This window comes from Microcaecilia unicolor, chromosome 13 (genome assembly GCF_901765095.1).
Source record: "Microcaecilia unicolor chromosome 13, aMicUni1.1, whole genome shotgun sequence".
Lineage (NCBI taxonomy): Eukaryota > Metazoa > Chordata > Amphibia > Gymnophiona > Siphonopidae > Microcaecilia > Microcaecilia unicolor.
Window position 1 is genome coordinate 90,865,712 of NC_044043.1, and position 12,481 is coordinate 90,878,192.

Genomic DNA, 12,481 nt, shown 5'->3' on the forward strand with positions numbered 1-12,481 from the left:
AACATCATTAAATATTAGAAATGATTTCCTTATAGGAAACTAGGGAAGAAACAGAGTTACTCTGGTGTGAACATAGCTGCTCCCAAAGGTTAAGGGAACTGGGGAAGAGATGGTTATAGAATTTGTGAAAGAATACATTGCTCTCTGGGACAGTTTATAATCCTATATAATAATTTGCACCTCCAGCGTTCCATGTCTGACTGCCTGGGTTTGTAACATCTCCTGATGTCAGTCAGTCTCCAGCGTTCCATTCCCCCTCACTGTCCCGCCCTCCTGTCAAGATGTAATGATGTCAGAGGGCGGAACAGTGAGAGGGGAACGTTGGAGGTGAGCTGACGTCAGGAGGGATGTTACAAACAGAACGGAAGGCAGCACCAGCCAGCCAGAGAACGTTCAGGTACAAATCGAGGGGAGGAGAGAATCGCGGGACATTGAGGGGAGGGAGGGAAGAAGGGAAGGGGAGGGCAGGGAAGAGGAGAATCGCTGGACATGGAGGGGAGGGCAGGGGAGAGAGAGAAAAAAAAAAGCTTACATGACAGCCTTCCTAGGGCCCATTTCATTGTTGAGGAAACGGGCATGGTTCCACTAGTTTTCTATGAATTGAGATTTACAGTTTATTATGTTCTTAACTAACCTATGAGATTGTACTGAATGTCAGTATGTGTAGTAGTTTGTATTTCTATATGTGTGACACTCCCCAACTTGTAACTTTGAGATAGCTGGGACCAGGACCACCGAGAGGGGGACGGGCGGAAAGTTTCCCCTGGGTCCAGCCTCCAAGTGGGGCCTGGTGCCAGGGTCTGTCTCTCTCCTGCTCCGACGAAACCAGGGTGGTCACGTCCCAACAGGAGCAGGAGAGAGAAAACTCCGGCACTAGCCCCCCCCCCCCTTAGAGGCTGGGGAGGAGCAGGCACAGGGCTTTGGGGCCTCTGGTTTGGCTAGCAGGGGTCCCCAAGCCCCCACCAGCAGAAGTCTTCTTCCAGTGCTGTTCTCTGCCACATTGCCTGCCCTGCAGCGGAGAACAGCGCGGAGGAAGGCTTCTGCTAGTGGGGGTTGGGGACCCCCACCAACGAAGGTATGTGGAGTTGTGATAGGGGGCAGGGAGGTGGGGCAAAATGTTCCCCCGCACACTTTGGGCTCCAGTCCCCACAATTTTTGTAGTCTGGCTACACGGTAGTCTGGGGAAGGGTGTGTCAGTGGAGGTCCTGGGGGGGGGGGGGGGGGCCTGGCAGTGGAGGCCCTGTCCTGGGCCTGGCTCAGTTTCTCAGCTGCCCTGGCTGGGATTAGCATCATCAAACTATGTGAAAATCGGTTGTTGGATGGATATCAGAGTTTCCCATTTTAGAAAGTTATGGAGTGATTGGGGAAGGGAGAAGGAGGAAAGGTTAACAGTTTTCTTATTACACCGAATGTAGTTTGTTTGTGACTCCCTCCTCCTTATCTCTAAAATGTCAGACCTTATAGACCTACCTACTAGGAACGCAAAAAGATCAGCACGCACATTCCTCAATCTACACTACCCCAACTGTAAAGGACTAAAATACAAATCCACATACGCAACCAGCTTCTCCTACATTTGCACGCAACTATGTAACGCACTACTGAAGGCCGTAAAAACAACGCAAGACCTAACTATCTTCCGAAGACTACTGAAAACTGACCTGTTCAAGAAGGCATACCATAAATAACCATCCTAACTATTAAAATAATAAGAATGATCGTGAACCAGACAGAACTGAACAGAACAGAACGTCTTGCCCCATCCTTGGCCACCTTTAAATCTAGACTGAAAGCCCACCTCTTTAACATTGCTTTTGACTCGTAACCACTTGTAACCACTCGCCTCCACCTACCCTCCTCTCTTCCTTCCCGTTCACATTAATTGATTTGATTTGCCTACTTTATTTATTTTTTTGTCTATTAGATTGTAAGCTCTTTGAGCAGGGACTGTCTTTCTTCTATTTTTGTGCAGCGCTGCGTACGCCTTGTAGCGCTATAGAAATGCTAAATAGTAGTAGTAGTAACCGAACTCTTATCACTTGATTGACCAACCTCATTACTATCAACAAACAAGCAGTACCACTTTAATACTTATGCCGAAAATTATTTTTATATCATTGATGACCTAACAAAGGTTACAAGCTAAACTATTACTCTGGATCCTATGTGAAATACCATAATGTATTCTTCCTTATCATGTATGTATGCACCTTAATGCAATACCGAATGTAATTCTGTTACTGGAAATGGCAATCGCCACTACGGCAAATGTAAGCCACATTGAGCCTGCAAATTGGTGGGAAAATGTGGGATACAATTGCGACAAATAAATAAAATGGCTGAAACTATTTCTACCAGATTTTGGCTCCTCTGTACTGTGTATTTTCCCGTAGATAAAATGGAAAATGACCCTTAGTACATCTGATCCTTTGCGCAGTTAATCCTTGAGGGTGACATTAAGACTTTTCCACTTTTCAGAGTTGGTGAGTGAGTAAGGTGGGCTGTGCAAGGGAGGGGGGCAATTCTGACATCTTTCAAAAAGTAATGCATGGGGGGGAGGGAGGGTTGAACTGAGGCTACCTAGAATGTCACACTTTCTTTTTGGATTTCTTTCAGAACTCTTAGCTGGAAATAAAACTTGTTTTCAGCTACGTCCTGGGTGGCAAATGTGGGAGTGGTTTAAGAATAAAACCATAGGGGCATAACGGGGACTACTTTAGAGCAGGGGAGCTCAACCTAGTCCTCGGGACACACCAAGTCAGTCTGGTTTTCAAGATATCCGCAGTTAATATGCGTGAGGTACATTTGCATGCACATCGTCCACCGTAGGCAAATCCATCTCATGCATAGTCATTGTGGGTATCCTGAAAACCTGACTGGCTGAATGTGTCCCGAGGACTGGGTTCAGAACCTGTGCTTTAGATTCATGTAAATAGCTGCTTTTATATATAAGTTGCCCAATATTCAGCGCTATTTAACCGGCCAGGAATGGATCCTGGCTGGTTAAATAACCTAAAGCTGGCTAAGCACTAATATTCAGCTGAGCAGCTAGCCCATAAGAACATAAGAGTAGCCATACTGGGTGAGACCAATGGTCCATCTAGCCCAGTATCCTGTTTTCCAAACAGTGGCCAAGCCAGGTCACAAGTACCTGGCAGAAACCCAAATCGTCACTTGACGTAGCCGGTTAGCGCCAATATTCATTGACTAAGTTTATCAGCCAGATAGACCGGCATAAATTGCAGGCCTATCATTGGCCGCTGTAACTTAGCCAGTCAGCCAATGAATATTGGCTTAACCAGCTATGTTCAGACTGCCCCAAAAACCCCACAGAAATTCAATTCCAATCGCCATATACGGTCTGGCATTGAATTTCTGGGTTCACTGCAGACCGTGGGAGGCAGCCCGGCTAACTCCTGTGGTCTGAACATCGGCCCCCATAGATTGTTTACAGCTGTAAATCGTGATTTCAGAAAGGCACTATTTACAGCCGAAGGTCCACACCGTGCAGAGATTTTAAGGGAGCATGGTGGGGCTCTGGTTTGGGTGTGCCTTAGGGGGGAAAAATCTGCATATGTATTCCCCATGTTACAAAAAGAATACATCTGTATGGGAAAAACATAGTAACATAGTAAGTGACGGCAGATAAGGACCTGAATGGTCCATCCAGTCTGGCCAACAGTCATACTCACCAGGGCCGCCGAGAGACTTTGGCCGGGCCCGGGGCAAGGCCGCCCCGCCTCCGCCCCCCTGCCGCTGCTGCCCCCCGCCACTCCCCCTGCCGCCCCCGTCGCTGCAGTCCACGGTCTTCACCTGCGGGCTCACCTTCAGGCCTTCCCTCCCTGTGTCCCGCCCTCGTCTGATGTAACTTCTGGTTTCTGCGAGGGCGGGACACAGGGAGGGAAGGCCTGAAGGGAGGCGATCTGTGACTGCCGCTTCGAATGCAGGGGGCCCGGAGCCGAGGAGGCAGGCAGGTGAGACCGGGAACTGCAGCGCTGGCGGCCTGACCCCGGTGCCGGCCCCCCTTGGAGGCCGGGGCCCTGGGAATTTTGTCCCCCCCCGCCCCTACCTCTTGGCAGCCCTGACACTATCAATTCATGATTAAATCAACAATGCCTGATCACAAGTCTTTCTTTGATGTTTCTAGGACTTAGACCGTAGAAGTCCACCCGGCTCTATGCTTATGTTCTACCTACTGGAGTTGCCATCAAAGCCCTCTCCAGCCTATCCAAATCCGTCTTGTGATTTGCAGGGCCCAGACCATAAAAGTCTGCCCAGCAGACTGAAGTTGCCATTAAAGTCCTTTCCAGACCACCCTAAACTGCATTGCCATAAACAGACACAGACCTTCAAAGTTTGCCCGGCACTGGCCTTAGTTCTTCACAGCCGAAATCGCCAGTCAAGTATCTCTCACACATCCACACACCTGCAGCCACTTAAGGTTTTAAAAAATGTTTGTTTTGTACCACCTATTTTCTAAACCATCCCACTCCTTTTTGAATTCCATCACCGTGTTTTTCTCTTCCAGTTTTGCATCGGCTCAATGGCATACATATGTTTTTATAAAGTACTTGTTTTGCTCCAGGTATTACACGAGGGATGAAAGGATTCATTCTCCTTAATGCCTTGTCGTTTATTTACATCCCCAAATGGAAGAAAAATATAATTTGCAGCCTCCACAATGTAGTAAATTTAAAATGAATCAGAGAAAAATTTTCTTCACTCAATGTGTAATTAAACTCTGGAATTCGTTGCCAGAGAATGTGGTAAAGGCAGTTAGCTTAGCGGAGTTTTAAAAAGGTTTGGACAGCTTCCTAAAGGAAAAGTCCATAGACCGTTATTAAATGGACTTGGGGAAAATCCACTATTTCTGGGATAAGCAGTATAAAATGTTTTGTACTTATTTGAGATCTTGCCAGGTATTTGTGACCTGGATTGGTCACTGTTGGAAACAGGATGCTGGGCTCGATGGACCTTTGGTCTTTCCCAGTATGGCAATACTTATGTACTTATGTAATTATGTATTACTTAATTGGTGACTCTTAAATGCCTAGGTTTGTAAATTGGGCAGCTACACGTCATGAAAGTGGTGTCACCTATACGTGGAAATTGCTAAATTGCCACGTCCATATGGAAACTACTGGGTTTATGCTGCTTAGTTTTTCCACATGACTATTTGTAAAAGTGCTCCCCCTGCTGTGCAAGCCTGCAAATACACATTCTGTCCTGCCTGTTCTTATTTGTTCTTCACAAAAAGCTTTGGGGCTGTTTTACTAAAGCCACGTAGGCACCTACACGCGCCCAACGCACGTCAATTTGGAGTTGCCACCCGGCTACTGTGTGGCCCATGCGATAATTTCATTTTTTATGCATGTCCGCTATGCGTGCCAGAAAAAATATTTTATTTTCTGGCGCAAGGCAAAAATCAGGCGGTAACTCCGACTTGATGCGCATAGGTGATTACTGCACGGTTAGCATGAGAGACCTTACTGCTAAGTCAATGGGTGGCGGTAAGGTCTCATACCCAAAATGGACGTGCGCCAATTTTTATTTTGCCGCACGTCCATTTATGGCAAAAATTTGTAAAAGGCGTTTTTTTACAGGTGCACTGAAAAATGGTACTGCGTGCACCCAAAACCCGTGCCTATGCTACTGCAGGCCGTTTACCAGCGCACTTTAATAAAAGGACCCCTTTGTGTTCAGTAAACCTTTTGTAAAACACTGCTGGAATTGAGCAGGAGGGGGGTCCAGAGCCCGAGGTAAGGGGCACATTTTAGCCCCCCCCCCCCGGTGCCACTGACACCCCTTATTGCCGACACCCCCCACCATTGCCGACACCCCCCGCCATTGCTGCCACCACCAACTTTGACCCCCCCCCCGCCGCTGACCCTCTCGACCCTCCCCTTCCGCCGCCAACCCTCCCACGCCGTCGCCATCTGCTACCTTTACTGGCGGGGAACCCCAACCCCCGCCAGCCGAGGTCCTCTTCTTCCTTTGTCAGACTCAGAAACAGAATGAAGGAAGAAGAGGACCATGGCTGGCGGGGGTTGGGTGGGGTCCCCCGCCAGCAAAGGTAGCAGACGGCGACGGCGGGTTGACAGTGGGTTGGTGGCGGGAGGGGGGGTCGAGAAGGTCGTCGGCAGGGGGATCCAGGGCCAAATTTACGGAGGCCCAGGCCCCCGTGGCCCCATGTAGCTACACCCCTGGTCTCAACCTGGATGTCTGAATTCATATCCTAATGTTCTGTGTAAAATGGGCCTTCACATCATAGGTACCTAAATTGCCATTCAAAAATATTTACAAACACATTTGTACCTTTGAAATTATCCGCAGTAGTCAGAAGGGATGGCTTTCTTTCAAGGCAGACAAAAAGTATAGAAGAAACAAAGCTTCGCAGGGATAAAGACCCTCAGGAGACAGCGAAGGTGACTCAAAATAAAAAGCGATGGTACGATGATGTTGTGCAGTCTTGAAAGTTTATTAAACAGCAACAAAGACTCGACAAAGCCGTGTTTCGGCCCTATGACCTACCTCAGGAGTCTATATATAAAAACATTAAAAACAAGGAGGATCCAAGATGGCGCAGGTGAACAGACGTGCGTCGTGAGAGCTCCCGTACCTCTGCTGTATGTTTGGCAGTGCGGCGTGTCCCCAGTGAAATGGGCAAAAGAAAGGGTAAAACCGGTACCCCTGCCTCCTCGGGACCGGTTGGGCACCCCACCTCGCGCCAATCTACTTTGGAGGCATATGGGATCCGGGCGCCGGAGACTCCAATGCCTACTTCAACAGCGCAAACATCCGCTTACAGCAGTAGCGAGGGAGTGACGCTCAGTCCTCCTTCGCAAGGCCTAACCCCGCCGCAACCCGGAAGCAGTGTTGTTCTAAGTAGCGACCGCTTGAGGACGTCCGAAGTGGGCTTGTTCCCTATAGCGCTCGGAGGAGGCTTACTCGCTGAATCTTTCTCTGGAGAAACATCAACCGAGGGTTTGAGATCTACCTCGACGCCGTTGCAGCCCAGAGAAGGTATTTCCGGGGGAATTTGTGGTTTGGAAAAACCGGCCTCAGTCACAATTGACATGCTCTGGAATGTCATACAGAGGCTTGACTCATCCTTAATAAAAATCTCTGAATCTCTTCAAGGAGAGACTCAGGAATTAAGAAATAATTTTCAACAATTATCCAGTAAAGTAGAGGGAAATACAGATGGTTTAAAAAAGCTGGAAATTGAAATGGTATCTTCAAAAGAAACTACAACAGCACTAATTAAGGAAAGAAATGTAGTTGCTAGAAAATATGAGTTCCTTGAGAACCAACTCAGGAAGAACAATTTACGATTATTGAATTTTCCTGTTACAACATTTATTTCCCCAATGGAGCTGCTAAAGAAATATTTCTTACAAATTCTGAATTTTACAAATGACAATTTTCCTCCAGTGACAAAAGCTTATTATGTTAAAGGAAAAAGTGTGATTGAACAACTACCAAATGCAGGTGAAGAACCTTTAAACGTAACAGAACTCTTAGAATCCTCTGTGATAACAGAGAGAGCTACTTTATTGGTATCCTTCGCTTTTGAACTGGATAAAATTAATGTTCAACGTATATATTTTCAACATATGAAAGAAGATTTCATGGGGGGACAGATAAAAATTTTTCCTGATTTATCATGGGAAACCCAGTCAAGGAGGAAAAAGCTTTTGGCCTTTAGGGCAAGAGTTTTAGCCCTAGGGGGATCTTTCTTTATTAAGTTCCCATGTAAATGCTTAATTTCTTATGAGTCTAATAATTTTCTTTTTACCGACCCCATGAAACTTCAAGAATTTGTAATTGCTAAAGAAAGTTTGAGAAATCCCTCAGGGGCAATTAACCAGAATAATGCTGCTGTTTGATTGTATAGGAGTTACGGATCAAGAAAGGGATCTGGGTGTCGTCGTCGATGATACGCTGAAACCTTCTGCTCAGTGTGCTGCTGCGGCTAGGAAAGCGAATAGAATGTTGGGTGTTATTAGGAAGGGTATGGAGTCCAGGTGTGCGGATGTTATAATGCCGTTGTATCGCTCCATGGTGCGACCGCACCTGGAGTATTGTGTTCAGTACTGGTCTCCGTATCTCAAAAAAGATATAGTAGAATTGGAAAAGGTACAGCGAAGGGCGACGAAAATGATAGTGGGGATGGGACGACTTTCCTATGAAGAGAGGCTGAGAAGGCTAGGGCTTTTTAGCTTGGAGAAGAGACGGCTGAGGGGAGATATGATAGAAGTGTATAAAATAATGAGTGGAATGGATCGGGTGGATGTGAAGCGACTGTTCACGCTATCCAAAAATACTAGGACTAGAGGGCATGAGTTGAAGCTACAGTGTGGTAAATTTAAAACGAATCGGAGAAAATTTTTCTTCACCCAACGTGTAATTAGACTCTGGAATTCGTTGCCGGAGAACGTGGTACGGGCGGTTAGCTTGACGGAGTTTAAAAAGGGTTAGATAGATTCCTAAAGGACAAGTCCATAGACCGCTATTAAATGGACTTGGAAAAATTCCGCATTTTTAGGTATAACTTGTCTGGAATGTTTTTACGTTTGGGGAGTGTGCCAGGTGCCCTTGACCTGGATTGGCCACTGTCGGTGACAGGATGCTGGGCTAGATGGACCTTTGGTCTTTCCCAGTATGGCACTACTTATGTACTTATGTACTTATGGTTTAACCTCTGTTCAATAATTTAAGATGATATTGTGTTTAAGTATAATTTCTGATTCTTGGATCCTACCGGTTGTGGTTTTTGAAAATAAGAATATTTTCCTGTATGCCATTTTCAGTAATGATCTAATTTCTAATAATTTCTGTTACTACGTTCTTTTGTGAATGTTATATGTAAAACTAATAAAGAAATCAAACATAAACATTAAAAACATGTATAAATAAATAATATATGAAAAGACTAGATACATAAGTGACCTATCGTAAACAAATAAATGAATAATATCCATAAACTACACATATACGTAACATATTGTTGTAAAAGAACAAAAGTAACCTGACACAGAAAAGTTAAAACAATAACATTTTTAAAAGGATAAAATACAATCGAGGTGCTAATAAAGGTAGTTTAAGAAAATGCTAGTTCATCATTCAGCCAGGGTGGCTGGAAAAGAAAGCCGAATAGATAGTGTTAATGATTCTCTTTCAAAACAAGATTCAAAAGGACTTTTGAACTAAGAGGTTTTTCCAACTGTGGGGTTAGTGTCAATCTAACTGATCTCGGATGATGAAAAAGTGACAGAAAAACAGACCGAGGGACAAATAAAGATCAATAAACCAAGTTAACCGGAGACAACTAAGAGTGAAAGAACCAGGCTCCAAAGAAAGGAAGTTGAGAAGGTGAAAAATGTATCACTCATGGACAGATGATCAAAAATCCCCGCTGTTCCAAACAGCGTTCTAAAAATAGCGCCGGAACAGCGCGGGGCTTTACTGCACCTATGATCAGAGATAATAGCATGCAAATTTAAGCATGTCATTATCTCTGATCATAGGGTAAAAGTGCGGGAGTCAAACGCGCTGCTTCTTTGCGGATTTCTCTTTACTATTTTGCATGTGTAGCCGTTTGAGAAAGTTATCATCTCTGGATCTTTGACTCCTGACGCAGGCACAATTGCCAAAACACAGCTGTGTCAATTCTGATCCCCTGTGGCGTCTTCCTCTGTACCATATTGTGAGTTGGTTTAAGTAAAGGCTCTTTCCACACACAAGGAAATTATGTTCCTTGTCCACTTTGGTGGATCTCCTTACATGTTGCACAACACAGAAAATTAGACAGTGTACATTGGTCAGTTGAGAGCACACAGAAAAGTGGTTGAGTTAACACAAATGAAACTTGTGAGCAGTGTTGTCTGCATCGTCAAGGCATTATGGTGTCATAATTAATTAATTATTATTTATTTATTTATTTATTGTTGCATTTGTATCCTACATTTTCCCACCAACTTGCAGGTGGGAAAATGTACAATGGTACAATAGAATACAAAGAGGTATTGCATTGAAGTTCTTGAATGATCGAGTGAATTATAAAATAAGTTAGATAATCAAATATAGAAAGTTCATTTCGGCATGAGAGATAAAGTAGTAGTGTGTATTGTGTAACTTTCATTAGTGACAATGAAGATTATCAATCTAATGTAAAGAGTTCGTTTTTGTCTAGTTCATGTAACGTCTAGTTATCTTTTATTTAGGATTGGTTGTTGTGGTATGCCTTCTTGAACAGGTTGGTTTTCAATAGTTTTCGGAAGATTGTTAGGTTGTGCCTTGTTTTTATGGCCTTTGGTAGCGCATTCCATATTTGTGCACTTATGTAGGAGAAGCTGAATGCGTATGTATTTGTAGGTGTAGGTTGGAGCCACTTTGGATCCAAATGAGCTGAAGGCAAGGACAGATTGACCATACAGGCAACGGGGCAGTACCCAAGGGTCCAGAGGCTCTGGAAGACCCAGAGTATCTCCCCCCATAAACTACAGCCCTCTCAAGTCTCAGTGGGCCCTCCCCTGTCCCACCTTGAAGGGCCCTGCTGGTCTAGTGACCCCTTTGGAGCAGGAATGTTCCCCCACTTTTTCCTGCCTTCTGCCGGTACTCTGCCCGGCACCACTGCATTCTCAAAATGGCTGCTGAGACTTCCCTGCTGCAGTCTTGTGAGACTGCCAAGACTTGCGAGACTACCGCAGGAAGCAGCTATTTTGAAAACACAGCGGCGCCAGGTGGGCAGAGCAGTGGACATGAAAGAGTGGGGTTCTTTCCTTCCCCCAATTAGAACACTAGATCACTGGGGCCCTTCAAGGTGTGGGGGTGGCAGTGTGCGGATGGGGAGGGCAATGATTTTTACTGCCCTGGGGCCCAAAGCACTGTCAGTCCACCCTGGCTGAAGGAGAGCCGCCAAATATCTCCCCATGCAAGACCATGACACTGCTGATCAGTGTGTGTCAATGACACCCATCCCTACTAGGCCACCTTCAAACTTTTCATTGGAGGTATCCTCTGGGAGGTGGGGATTTCCAAACGCATTCTCTTCTTCTTTTGAGGAATGCTTTGTCCTTGGAGCATGCAGCCCTTCCCTCCTTCCACCTCCTGCTTTCTGTCATGAGCTTGGGAAAAGAGAATAGTGAAGAAAAAACAGAATGATGTTTGAGGCCACCCTAGAGGTCTCCAGGGGCCGCCATTGGCCCCCGGGCCTTGCATTGAAGAACACTGCATTATAGGGTGTTACTGATCTGTCATCAGCATTGAGTTCTCCACATTCAAGCTTTGCAAGAAGAGTTAAGCCAGATAAAGGGGACTTTGGAAGCAAAATGAGGTTGGTTACAGATGAGGTACTTCACACCACCTAAAAGAAATTTGTGTTTCAGTAAAGACTGCTTGAGCAACGTTTAGTGGCTACCCTGTAAGCCCGCTTGGATACCGAGAAATAAGGGCCAATGCCTTTCTGCTGGGCTAATTCAACCACCCAAACTCTGGAAAAGCAAGAGGAAGAGGTGGCAGCTTTCTGGGTGGAGTAAGGAAGCTTATGTGGGAGAAAATAGTAGCAGGACAAAGTGTTAAAACATGACTCGTAAAATGTCATCATGGATCCTGCTCAGTCTCTAACCTCTTCCATACACATTCTGAAAAATGTGGTTGAGTCTCCTTAGCTTTTCAGATTATCCAAGTCCAGTTGGAAGTAACGTAGTAACATAGTAAATGACAGCAGATAAAGACCTTATGGTCCATCCAGTCTGCCCAACAAGATAAACTCATTTTACATGGTTTGTGATACTTTATATGTATACCCGAGTTTGATTTGTCCTTGCCATTCTCAGGGCACAGACCGTAGAAATCTGCCCAGCACTGTTCTTGTACTAAAAGTTCTGAAGCTAACGTCGAAGCCCCTTAAAATGTACACTCTAGCCCATCCCTAACTATTCAGTCAAGATCAGGGCACAGACCGTAGAAGTCCGCCTAGCACTGGTTTTACTCTCCAATTACTGGCGTCGCCACCCAATCTCCGCTAAAATTCCGTGGCTCCATTCCTTCTAAACAGGATTCATTTGTGTTTATCCCACGCATGTTTGAATTCCATTACTGTTTTCATCTCCACCACCTCCCGCGGGAGGGCATTCCACGTATCTACCACCTTTTCCGTGAAAAAAATACTTCCTGACATTAGTCCTGAGTCTGCCCCCCTTCAACCTCAATTCATGTCCTCTAGTTCTACCACCAGTGCTTTTTTTGTGCCGGTACGCAACGGTACGGCGTACCGGCACCTTTTTTTTGCCCGCCCCACCCCACCCCCCCGCGACACTCCAGGCAAGTCCTGCACTTCGTTTTTTTTTTTTTACGACTCAGAACGTGCGAACGATGCAGCCGGCAGCGATTGAAAGAGGCTGTCTGGGCTGGCGTCTGCGTCGGAGTTTCCCTCACCCTCTGCGAGTCCCGCCTTCGTTGTTACAACTTCCTGTTT